This window comes from Elephantulus edwardii, unplaced genomic scaffold, assembly GCF_000299155.1.
Source record: "Elephantulus edwardii isolate Elephantulus edwardi_28Jun2011 unplaced genomic scaffold, EleEdw1.0 scaffold00054, whole genome shotgun sequence".
Lineage (NCBI taxonomy): Eukaryota > Metazoa > Chordata > Mammalia > Macroscelidea > Macroscelididae > Elephantulus > Elephantulus edwardii.
The window spans coordinates 12,764,910-12,777,416 of record NW_006399804.1 but is presented as its reverse complement, the minus strand read 5'-3'; the positions used below and the strand labels follow the sequence as shown (position 1 = coordinate 12,777,416).

Here is a 12,507-nt window from a genome sequence, read left to right as displayed (position 1 = left end):
AATGGCAATGAGATCGATAGAGGAACCAGAATGGTTGGGTCTTAAATCCCCAGTTACCACCTGTGGGATATTGAACAAATTCTTAAACATCTGTATTTCAGTTTATGCATCTGTACAGTGAAGGTAAAAATAGTTCTTACTTCATTAGGACGCCGGGAAGATCAAATCTGAGCATACGTGTAGAACACTTAAGAGCACCTAGCGAATATCCTGCTGATGTAGCGAATATCCTGCTGATGTGTACTGCTGAGTAGAACCCACAAAGAGCTGACCCTCCACAGAGTTTTCAGTGGCAGTAAATGGCCCGTTAAAAGACTGCCCATCCTTTGGGCATACATGTAGAATACTTAAGAGCACTTAGAAGATAGGCAGGTCTATATAAGTGTTTAACAGTATTACTATGCATTTTATGTTCTCATACAATTTGGTATGTTATTCTGGCAACAGAAATGGTCTCTTAAATGGGTTAAACTTAATTATGTTTTATATATTTGAAAATGGTATCAAATGGGGAATCTGTGGCCCAGGAAATGCTTCCAGTACTTTATAAATCTTTCACCAATTTCACTAGCTAACAAAATCTGAATGGATTCATTCCTAGCAAGTGCTTATGTTGGGTAAATGGATAAAGCAAGATGAGTTGTTATAAGCTGTGGTGGACCAGGAAAGCCAGTTCCAAGAGCTTTATAGTTGGTAAAGAGCTATATACCTTTCAGTACCAGCTCTGGCTCCACAATAGAGACAAATTTAGACCTTTTTTTTTAAATACTGAGGGAAAAAATTACCATTTGCTTAAATAATTCTCCTCTATAAAGTAAACCTAGTATAAAAACTTTATTACTGACTGGACCAGTAGCCACGAAAGCCAAAGTGAGGAGCAGGAGGACACAAAGGGGCAGCAGGGCCATGACAAGTGAAGGATCAGTGACATTCCCCATCACAGGGCATCTTGACTGTTTTACACACAACTTCAATGGTGCTTTTAAATTGGCAAAGGCAGCAGGCCAGATGACTAGTAAGAACTGCAGTCTGAAAGGCACACTGGAGGTTCAAATCCTCTAGCTGCTCTGTGGAGAGAAGGATGGACAGTCTCCTCTTGTGTGATTTACTGCCTCTGAAAACTCACTGCAGGGTTAGCTATGAGTTGGTTTCAACTCTAGGCGCACACACAACAACAACAACAAATCTCTTCTATTGGTAGTGAAATGCAAAAGGAACATAATCTAGTAAAGATGATGGAACAAAATTGAGAATGGAGCAGAAGTTAAAGCACGAAATGATAAAGGCTAAAGGAAAATGGCATGAACCACAACCTCCACCAGCCTGGAACCAGAAAAGCTGGATGTGCCGATCCCAATATAGGGTCATGGACAAAGTGGGAGAAAAATATAGAACAAAATTTTATATTATTATATTAAAAGACCAGCTTTGTTGGTCTGATAGAAATTGACATAATTTCTATGGCTCTTAGATACCTTTCAAATCTGAGGATGAAACAACATACAGGCCTAAAAGGGAACAAAAACACCCCTGAGGAATGTGCTGCTCAGCACAATTAACCATGAAAGACCAAAAAGGAGTATTTACCCTCAAACAAAACTCAGAAGGCAGGAAGGGACAGGAAAGATGGGAACCTGGGAGCAGGGAACCCAGGGAGGAAGTGTGAAGAGTGTTGTTACATGCAAAGGATTGAAGCTAATTTTGTCACAAGACAAAACGGGATTAATTATTGACTTCATATTTCTCTGTAAACTTTAACTCAAACTACAGGAAAAATAAGGACAATAAAAAAAAGAGACTGGAGAAGTGGTCACAATAGTAAAGAGAATGACAAAGAAATGTTGAAAAATATTAGGTGAAAAATGAAGTTGTTCAATATTAAATGGATAAACGAGAGAGCCAGGAAGATTGAGGAAAAGGGCTGTCATGTCAACAGAGTGTGGAGAACAGACAGCGAAGGGGCCACTGTACCTGTTGGGCTCTGGCATAGGCACTCTGGGGAGCTTCTTCTCTAGGTGAAGGCCAGTACAGAACAATGTTTCATCTTGGCAAACACAGAGCTCACATATGTCAGTATCATTTCTGTTGGTGGCGCTCTGTGTCAGTGGCACAGTAAAAATTTTGTGTCCCCTATGTGAGCTGCAACTTAAAAAAAGCTAAGTCACTGGAGAATACAAAACTGCCTCAGTTGATGCTGAAATGCTGAGTAATGGTTCCCCCTGCATTCACAAGTTGAACCGTAACTTGCTTTGGAGGAGAGGTAGTTTTCTGCAGATTTGTAGAAGGCTTAGTCTCCATAAAGGTTTCTGGAGCTATGGTAAGCTCTAGATCCAAAGACTGAACTATATTGTACTTTGGAGGATGTGTGGTTTTCTGCAGGGCAGTGGAATGTTCAATCTTCGAGGTGAACTGAGGAGCTGTGGTAAGCTCCAGGTCTGTAGGTCTAACTCTGACATAAGGTATGTTTGAATTCTGAGCTTGGTCCTGACCTGTCTCAATATATACTGGAGATTGAGTTATAACCTCCTCAGGTGGTTCTAGAGATTGAGTTGGTGGCTCTTGCTGTGCTGGAGAAGATTCATCCTCTATTTGGGGTTCCAGAGTAGAGTAAGCTCCAAGTTAGAAGACTGAATGCTGACATTCAGCACCTTTGATTGCTGACATTTATCTTGACTTGGAGGTGGAACTGAGGCTGGCTGCTGGGTTGTCAAAAGATTCTGCCACATTGGAAAGCTCCTGAGGACTTGTTGGAAATTGAGCTATAGAATCCTGAGGCGGCTCGGGAGTCTGAGTTGGAGTCTCCTGGATTGTTGCAGTTATGTTCAACCTCTGTATTTGTGTCTGGATAAATGGTGAGCTCTAAGTCCAATGCGTTAATAGTGACTTGCTTTGTAGGAGAAACTGTGCTCTTCTGCAGGGTTGTAAAATGTACAACTCGGTAGTGGGTTCTGAAGTTATGGCAAACTCCAAATTGCCAGGTTTAACTGTGATGCTGGACAAATCTGAATACGGAACTTGAGCCTGATCTGATTGTGGAGTTGTCATCTCATGGCTCACTAGAGGATTAGCCTCAACTTCTTGAGGTTGAGTTGGTGTCTCCTGTTTTGTTGGAGAAGGTTCAACCTCCATATTGGGTTCTGGAGTTATAGTAATATCCAGTTTTCTGCTGGGATATAGAATATTCAACCTGTGTAGTAGGACCTGGTATTACAGGAAGCTCTGGATCCAAAGTCTGAGCTATAACACCACCTAAGTTTGGATGTTTGTTTTGAAATGGGTGTGAATGTGGAATGGTCTTCTCAGGAACATTTGAAGAAGGCACTGCAGTCTATTCTGGGGTTGTGGAATGTTCATCCTCAGGAAAATGTGAAGAAGGTGTAGACTTTTGTGGGACTGTAGACGGAATCATGACAAGATCTAGGTCCAAAGGTTGAACTGTGACACTAGGCACATTTAAATGCTGACCTGATATTAACCTGTTGGTGTAACTGTTACCTCGTGAAGCACTGGAAGCTGGCCTACATCTCCCTTAGGTAGCTTCAAAAGTTGAACTGGGGCAACCTGTGGGGTTGTCAAAGACTCCACCATGTTAGAAGGCTCTAAAGGCTGGTCTAGAACTCCCTGCTGGTTTGAAGACTCTCCCTAATTAGGGGGCTCACTCAGTTGATGAGGAGTCCCCTGCTGGACTGGTAAGGTTCAATCTCCGTGGAAGGCTCAGGAGTCTGAGGTGGGACCTGTTGAAGTGTTGGTGAAGACTCCACTTCCTTAGGGGTTCTAAAGATGGCACACAGGCTATCTGCTGGTCTCTAGATGGTTGCACAATCTCAAAGGGTTCCGGAGGTAGAGTTAAAGCTTTGCCTTGACCTGGAGAAGCCTCTATCTCTTTAGGAGGCTGTAAAGGTACAACTAGGACCTCTGGCTCCACTGAAGATGCTTCAGCATTCACAGGAGGTTCCTGAGATGGAACAAGACCCTTCTGCTGGACTGAGGACGACTGAACTTCCTCGGCACACGGAGATGGGGCTTCTTACAGTTAGAGGACATTCAACCTGCATAAGGAGCTCAGGAGACTGAATTGGGAGCCCCTGCTGAGCTGGAGAAGATTCACCCTCCTTAGAGGGATCTGGTGAATAAGATGGGGACTTTATTTAGAATGGATAAGGCTTAATATCTAAAGGAGGTTCTGGAGGCTTACATGGAACCTCTTGTCGAGTTAGAGAAGGTTTTTCCAGCATAGGGGGCTCTGGAGACTTTATTTGGCTCCCCTGCTGGACTGGAGATGTTTCAGTCTCCTGAAGTTTGAAATGGGTCCTCCTGGTTTTTTGGAGAAGGTTTGACCTTCATAGGAGGTCCCAGTGGGACTCCTTGCTGTATTGGACAAGGTTCACCCTCCTTGGGCGGGGAGGACTCCTGAGGTGGTAAATAAGGCCTAAAACTGGGTTGGAGAAGATCCAACCTCTGTAATGGGTTGTGAAGTTATAGTAAGCCCTAGATCCAGATGGCCAACTGTGGCAATGGGCAATGCTGAATGCTGAGCTCCACTTGAATCCACAGGTGAAACTGTTACCTCATGTTGTCCTGGATGTTAGAAACAACCTCTTTAGGTGGCTCTGAAGTCTCAGCAGGTGTCTCCTAAATGGTTGAAGGTGATTCATTTTCCTCAGATTGTTCTGGAGGCTGGGCTCAGTCTTCTTTCTGGCCTGAAAGAACTGACAACATGTCAGTGGAATCTGTAGGTTCTGTTGGATTATCCTGTTGGAGTGCAGAAATTCAGACTTCTGCAGGAAACCCTGAAGGTTGAACTGGGGCCTCCTGCAGAGTTGCAGATGATTTCCATTTCTTCAGTAGTTTCCAGAGGCTGTAATTAGTTCTCCAGCTGGACTGGAGAATGTTCAATCTCTGTGAGACACTGAGCAGGGGCCTCCTGCAGGATTATAGATGGCTCACCTTCTACCATGGACTCTGGAGCCTGTGATGTCTTCTCCTGCTGGCTTAGAAGAGCCTCAACCTCATCAAACAGCTCTTGAGATTGAATTGTGGCATCCTGCTAGGCTGGAGTAGGTTGAACCCCTGAGGCTGATTCCGAGTTTTTGGTAATCATCAAATGTGGAAGTTTCACTGCAACATTGGGCAACACTGGATGCAGGGTTTTACCTTGACCTGGAGATGAGCTCATGATTTCATGATATTCTGCTGCTGGTGGAGTTACTGCCTCTGTAGGGGGATTTGGAGTTTGATCCAGACCTCTTGCAGGACTGAAGAAGCGTCCTCAGGGAGCTGTGCAGGAGGATATTCATACTCCTTCATGGAGTCTGGTAGCCGTGCTGGGTCATTCAGTTGTGTTGAATGTTCAACATTGTCATTGGGGCTTGGAGGCCGAGCAAGATCCTCTTTCCAGGATAAAAAGTTTTCATTCTCCTTCTTCTTTTTTTTTCACTCTCCTTCTTGTACTCTGTAAGCTGTAGTGTGCCATTCTGTTCCACTACAGACAGTTGAGTACCCTCTGGAGGATCTAGAGGTTGAAGTGGATCATCCTTCTGGAATGAAGATGTGACCACCACAGGTGGATCTGGAGTCTGAGCTATGATTTGTTCCTCAGCTCGAATAAATTTATTCTCCGTAAGGGATTCTGGAGGCTGCACTAGGGCATCCTGTTGTGCTGGAGTATGTCCAACCACAGGTTCAATTAATAAGTTTGGCAAGATGTAATAATGAGCCTTAGGATGACCCAGAGGTTGAATTTTCATTCTATCACACAATGAATGTAGGTTAAAACCGAATTTGGGGACTTTGAAGGATGAATTGGGACCTCTAACTAATTAAACAATTGGTTCTATCTCCTCAGGGGGTTCTGGAGGCAGACCTGAGAGCTCCTGATGGATCAGAGGCAGACCACTTGGCAGACGGTGATCCTCCTCCCCGGGAGAGTCAGTATTTTCCGCAGGGTGCTCTGGACATTCATCTGTTACCTGTAAGAGTTTCAAAGGAGGGTGAACCATATCACATATTGGGTCCAGAGGATTATAATCTTCAGGCTGGATGGGTCATTTAGTTTTCTAAGTGTAACAGAAGGTGCCTTAGCAAGCTGTTGTGCTGAGCTAAACATTTGTTCCTCCATCCATGCGGGAACAATAGTCAGCCGGTATGTAACTACGACTATCAAGAGGTAGGAGAGTGTTCCAGTGACTGGTGGCCTTCTGCCTGATTCATCTCTGTTATTCTCATCTCTTACTTTTCAGTGAAGCAGGGGCAGATTGTCTGTCGTTCAGTTCCTGATGAGATCGGGAGTGGGGGTGGGAGGTGTACTGCGGAATGCAGGACCTCCTGAGACCTGGCCAACATCCAGAGTTGATGCAAGGGACCCCTTGCCTTGACTCCAAAATCCCCTGTCTCAGGGAGAAGCATCAGCCTTAAGGGCGATTCTGGTAGCTGATCAGGGCTGGTGACGTCCAGTTGCTTGTTCAGTGCTTGGGTAGCTGAGGTCCGGTGCGGAATGTGCAGGCCACGCTGCCTGAATCAGCAGCAACAGTGGGTGCAACCTGAAGAGGAGCCAGGGGCCCAGGGATCCAGAAGAACAGCGGGGACATGACATGCAGAGGCTCCGGGCTCCAGCCAGCCAGCCCTGTGGCACGTGCACTGCATCTTGGCAACCATGTGCTCCTCCCACCGTTGGCCCCACCCCTTATTTAGGACACCATTGTTACGTAACCCCTTTATTTTGCTTTGAGTCGGAACCCACGTGATGACTGTGAGGGGCTTTTGTATGGCTTTGTTTCTTTTGGTTTTTGAAGGAGACCAGTCTCTTAGCACGATGTTAAGTCCTTTTCCTAGAATCACCATGACCAAGATGACAGGGTGTCCATTCTCCTGCCGACATGATAGGACCCTCTCCTGATTGCAAGGCAGGATCAGGGCCTTTTCCCTTCCCCCTGCCCTCAGAGCTTCTCCAGCTGTCAGCAGAGGCAGGGGGCACTAGTCTGTTTCTCGCAGCCAGAAGCTTCCTCCACCAAACTCACGTCCAGACGTTCACCTTCATCTCAGCGGTGCTGCTTCCAAGAAAATGAGCACTGTTTAGTGCGGCCAACAGGGACATAAAAACACGTTAAAAGCCGTTTCACTTCAAAGGTGCTGTTTCTTCCAAACGGCAAATCCTCCTTTTTCCTTGTAGAGTATTAACTCATTTCTCCATTAGCTAGTTGTTTAAAAGTGATCCAAATAGAATGTGTAAATTATCGAACAATATTAATATTACATGCAAGCAAAATATTGCTGCAGATCATCTAACAACAGCTGGGACAATACACTGACAAGGAACTGCCAAAAGTTCAAGGTGGGTTTAAATGAAGCTCCAGCACCAGGGATTATCACTGCTGATGTTAGATAGAGCCCAGTTGACAAAAGAAAATGACAGAAGAATGTATTTTATCTACTGTACACAAGTATTTGTGTGGATCATAACAACTATGGAAAACACTAAGAAGAATGGGAATCCTGTTGTTTGTTGTTGTTGTGTACTGACTCTTAGCTGACCCTGGGGAGAGGGAGTTTCAGTTAATCACACCAAAGGAGACTGCCCATTTTTTCCCCCTGGAGCAGCTGGTGGCCCTGAACTGCATGCCTTCGGGGATTGCGGTGCAGCTTCTTGCCACTGGGCCACCAGAGCTCCCTAATGGGAATCCTAGAACAGTTAATTATGATCACATGAAATCTATATCTAATCCAAGAAACTGTTGTCTGAACAGAAAAAGGGAACACGGCATGGTTTTAAATCAAGGATGTGTGTTAGGGGTGTATCCTTTCTCCAGTGCAGGGTTAGAGGGTCTTATTGTTATGTTAATAAAAGAGAGTGTCTACAATGCATGATGGAATCAGCCTGCCGCAGCTGGGGAATCTGAACTCAATCAAAAGGGTTTCTTCGGAATTTTTTTTAAAACCCCAAAACTTTATTATGTCAAAGTCTTAAAAAAGTATTGATATGCAACATAGTACTTAAAATGACCCACACAGCTGTTAAACTTATACAAGGATAAGTGCCATGAATGAGAAATATTTGCTCCTTAGAAAAATTTATAGTTAAGAAGTCATGATTATAACTCATGGAAAAATAAATAAAAGCAATAAAGTGGAAAGTAAGGGCCAAATTGTTCTGCACAGACTAGATGACAAGTGCTGAAAAAGTGTAAGACCAATGAAAGAACCGTCAGAGAAAACATAGAGAAGGAAAGATAGATAAATGTAGGATTTAAAAAAAACACAACCAACTCAATGCTATTTATGACTTGGTTCAGGATTGATGGCAATTAGTTGTTACTTTTGTGTTAATAATATATTGAAAATTAAAGAAAGCAGATATTTTCAAATATTTTAAAACATTAACAGTTTGCACTTTAAAGAGTATAATGGAGTTCTATGGCAAGTTATCTTTAATCCATGAAATAAATATATACAGATTCTGTAGTCCCAGAAGTGAAGATTAAATATACCTAAACTTTCTGGAACATTTTATTAAACATTATTCTCAGATTTAATCTGGATTGCCTCTCCCTCACAACAGAGATATCGCTAACAAATACTATCTGGCAGCAAATAAAAGTTTTTAAAAGCTCGCAACTTCTGTAAAGAATTATAAGAATGTTTCAAGCTTCCGAAGGGTAAATACTGTGAAAAAGTTGTCATTCAAATGGCAGAATAAAGCTTAAATTTAAGAAATAAGTGCATTTTAAAGAGGATAAAAATTAAAATTAATAATGATAAATATACAAAAGAAAGTTATCTATAATTTGTACCATGAAAGTTTATCTTATTCATAGAAGACTCTAAACACACTGATAACTATTTTGATATGTTAAATTTCATACATACTTGACATGTGATTTGACCTAATTTCTCCTTTAAAGCTTGTTTCTCATCTTCTAAAGAAGTGCGATAATGTGACACCACTTCCAGTGAAGCCTCCGACATAGACTGCTTTTTTAGGGTATCAGCCAATTCTTGCTGTAGTTGTCTCACTGTCACCTAGTAAGATACTTCTGTTACTAATTTTATTATTCATTTTATAAATTATATTAATAACTCTTATATCATTTAAAAAATGTCAAAGCATGTTTCTAGCACTTGCCTACTTTTTCTCATACAATGCGTTCCTGTTTACCACTGAATTACATCACGCAGCACAATTTTTTCTACATTAATCCAAATTGTGTTGTGTTACACTGTACAATATGGATTTGGCACTAAAAATGTTTCCACATTTAATTCAATTGGACATAAATAAAATTAAAATTGTATCAACTAAAAATGCCTCAAATGCTACTGACAGAAAACTAGTAATACAAGATACAGCATCTAGAAATTCAATTCCTCTGGGAAATCTGGATTTGACTGACATTAAATATAATACACTCAGTTGAATCCTGGTTTCAAAATACTCTGTTCAGAAAAATAAATATTTTTCTTTATCTGCTTCATTACACTATTAAAGTGTGAGGAATATCAAAACACTGCAATTCTTCCTCTCTCTCTCTCTCTCTGCAATTCTCCCTCCCTCTTTCTCTTTCTCTCCCCTCCTCTGCCTCTCTTCCTCTGTTATTAATTTTTCATCAGTATAGCATTAAATTAATAACAGGTCAATAGATCAACAATATATAATTTAGCTACTTCACAGGTGACAAAATATCTTTACTCAAAATAAAACCCCTCTCAGGCCTAATTTTTATTTACTGGACACAAAAATATGTTTCTAAGCTGATAGAGTAAAATATATCAACAACTTATCTTTTCATCAAGTACAGTCAACCTTTAGTCATAACAAGCACTATTATGAATTTTCTTTCAAGATGTTTAGAAAATATTTCTCCATACTCACTTCTCTTTCTGTTTTCTCATTTTCATACTGACACATTTGTTCTTTCAAATGATTACATTCATTAATTAACTCCTTATTTCTTTCTTTAAGCAAATGACTTTGTTTTTCACTTTCAATTTGAATATTTTTCACAATATCATGAAACTTGTCTTGAAAATCAATGACTGTTTTTTCTTCATTGATGACTTTAGTGTGAGCTTCATCCAGTTGCTGTCGAAGCAACACGTTTTCACTATCTAGCACAGATAATCTTTCCTGGAAGGATTCCTGTCTTCCAATGTACTTTCTTACTTTACCTTGCTCACCTTGATACAAGCGTTCAACTTTCTTCAGCTGACGCTGTGTTTGGCTTAAGTCTCTTTCTACACGTTCTAAGTCCAATGTTTTTTCTCTGAGAGCATCTTTAGTCTGCTGGAACTCAATTTCTAGGCTATTGAGTTCACTTTCAGTTTTAGAAAGGTGTTGAGAAAGACAGTCATTGTTCTCTTTTAGGGTAGAGAAATCAAAATTCATTTTGTCCTGCAAACGAAACCACTCATCTTTTGCTCTCTGAAAAGCAATTTCTAAGTCTCTTTTGGATGTCTGACTTTGATCATAATCATGTGTAACAGCAGTCAGTCTAGAACGATATGATTCTGCTTCTGTTTTCAGTCTTTCATTGTTTTGTTTCTCATTTTCCAATCTAGATTTCAGCATTGCATTTTCAGATGACAGAGTATTAAGTTGTTCATTATGCTGTGATACTGTATTTGCTAATGTTGCCTCATTCTGCTGTAGTGTCTTTTGAAGATCATGATTTTCCTTTCTTGTAATTTCAATATCTTCAGCATATTGCTTTGCTTTTACTTGGCCCTGATTTTTTAATGTGTCTAATTCCAATATCAGCATGGTGATTTTGTTTTGCAGCATTTGGTTTGTTTGCACTAGATCTTTTTCTTTTTCATGACTCTCACAAACCTAAGTAAAACAAAGGAAACTATCAGTTGGCACATAATAAAATAACATTTCACAATTTCCTTTTAAAATTATAACCAAAATGTTCATATGATAAAAAGGTTGCAATAGACCATATCAACTGGAAAAACTGGACTCATAAGTTTCATACAAGTAAAAAAAGGAAACCTTGATATACAATTTTTAAAAGAATTGAAGACTCACAGAGCATTTTTAAAATTATAACAAACTCAAAAAAAAAACTAGTTTGATTACTAAGATGTATAACTAACCTACATTAAGAGCCTTTACTGAGCATGTACTTAGTTAAGAGTAAAAATAAGAAATGTATTCCTTGTTCTCTCAAATACATTACAATATTAAAATTTTACAACATTGAAATGGAAATACATTTAAAGAGTCATGAAATTTTAAGTAGTCTGCATGAATTTTCCAAAATAATGCCACATTCTTCTGAATAGCATTCAAAATGGGTTTATAGCTGGTATCTATTAAAGCTAATCCACATTAAAGGCCTGAACTCTGTATATATTGGAAATGTGAAGTGTCCCAGTGTTCTGTAAGTGCCTTTTCCCTGGGAACAATCCATAGATATGCATCTTTTCAAAAACTTTTATATTCCGTTACAAAACTTGACATTATTGATAACTAATAAAAGGTGACACTTAATAACCACTTAGACATAAACTAACTTATTTAACTATTACAACTCTGTAACAGATGTTCCAAAATATAAGCATGTTTTAGATTTTTCAGATTTTCTTCTGACTGAATGTCTAGTGTCCTTCCACTAAACCAGAGTAATCTTTCAGTTGTAAATAATTACATACAAAAGAGAAACATCATATTTTAAAATGCTCAATAAGTTAAAAATGTACTGAATTCTTCTTTGAAAATCATAAGATAACTTTTCTTTCCATTTCCTAATGCACAAAACATTAACAATTGTGAACATAGGGAAAATACACAGAATACTATTTCAAAGTAAACACTATAGCTTATCATTGTTTTCAGAAGCCCCTTGGATTGAAATAGGGCATGACTCAAAGCGAATGATCTTCAAAATAGAGCCTCTAAGGAGAGCTCTGGTGAGGCTAAGTCCATATGGCATTATGCTGCTAACCAAAACATGGCCTCTGAACTGGCTACACTTTCCCTTCTCCTTACCTATAGCTGGTATTGATGCATTAACTCTCCATTAACTTATGAAGGGGATCACTGCCCCAAAGGAGAATGTTTGTTATTAGTAGATTATGGAAGGACTGTCAATTGTTATGTTGTTGTTGTTGTTAAGTACCTTTGAGTTGCTTGTGACTCATAGCAACCCTATACCTTACAACCCTAAGAACAACAGCTCTGAAGTTTGCCCTTTCCTAGCCAGTCTCACTGACTCTGACACACCTACCCCTACTGCCCTAGTTACTGTATCAATCCATCTCATCCAGAGTCTTCCTCTCTATCCCTTCACCCTTCTTAGCATGATGTCCTTCTCCAAGGATCAGTCCCTCCTGGTCATAGAACCAAAGTATGTGAGATGTAGCTTCAAAATCCTACCCTCCGGGGAGCGCTGGTGGCCTAGTGGCAAGGAACTGCAACTACAATCCCAGAGGCGCACAGTTCGAATCCACCAGATGCTCTGCCGGGGAAGGAGGGACAATCTCCTCCTGTACCAGTCAGATCTGATTTGA

At 40.5% G+C, this 12,507-nt stretch overlaps 1 pseudogene; it reads right to left on the bottom strand.

The window, feature by feature from the left end:
• LOC102867008 overlaps window positions 1–12,507 on the bottom strand; it is a 123,525-nt pseudogene that overhangs the window by 19,545 nt on the left and 91,473 nt on the right.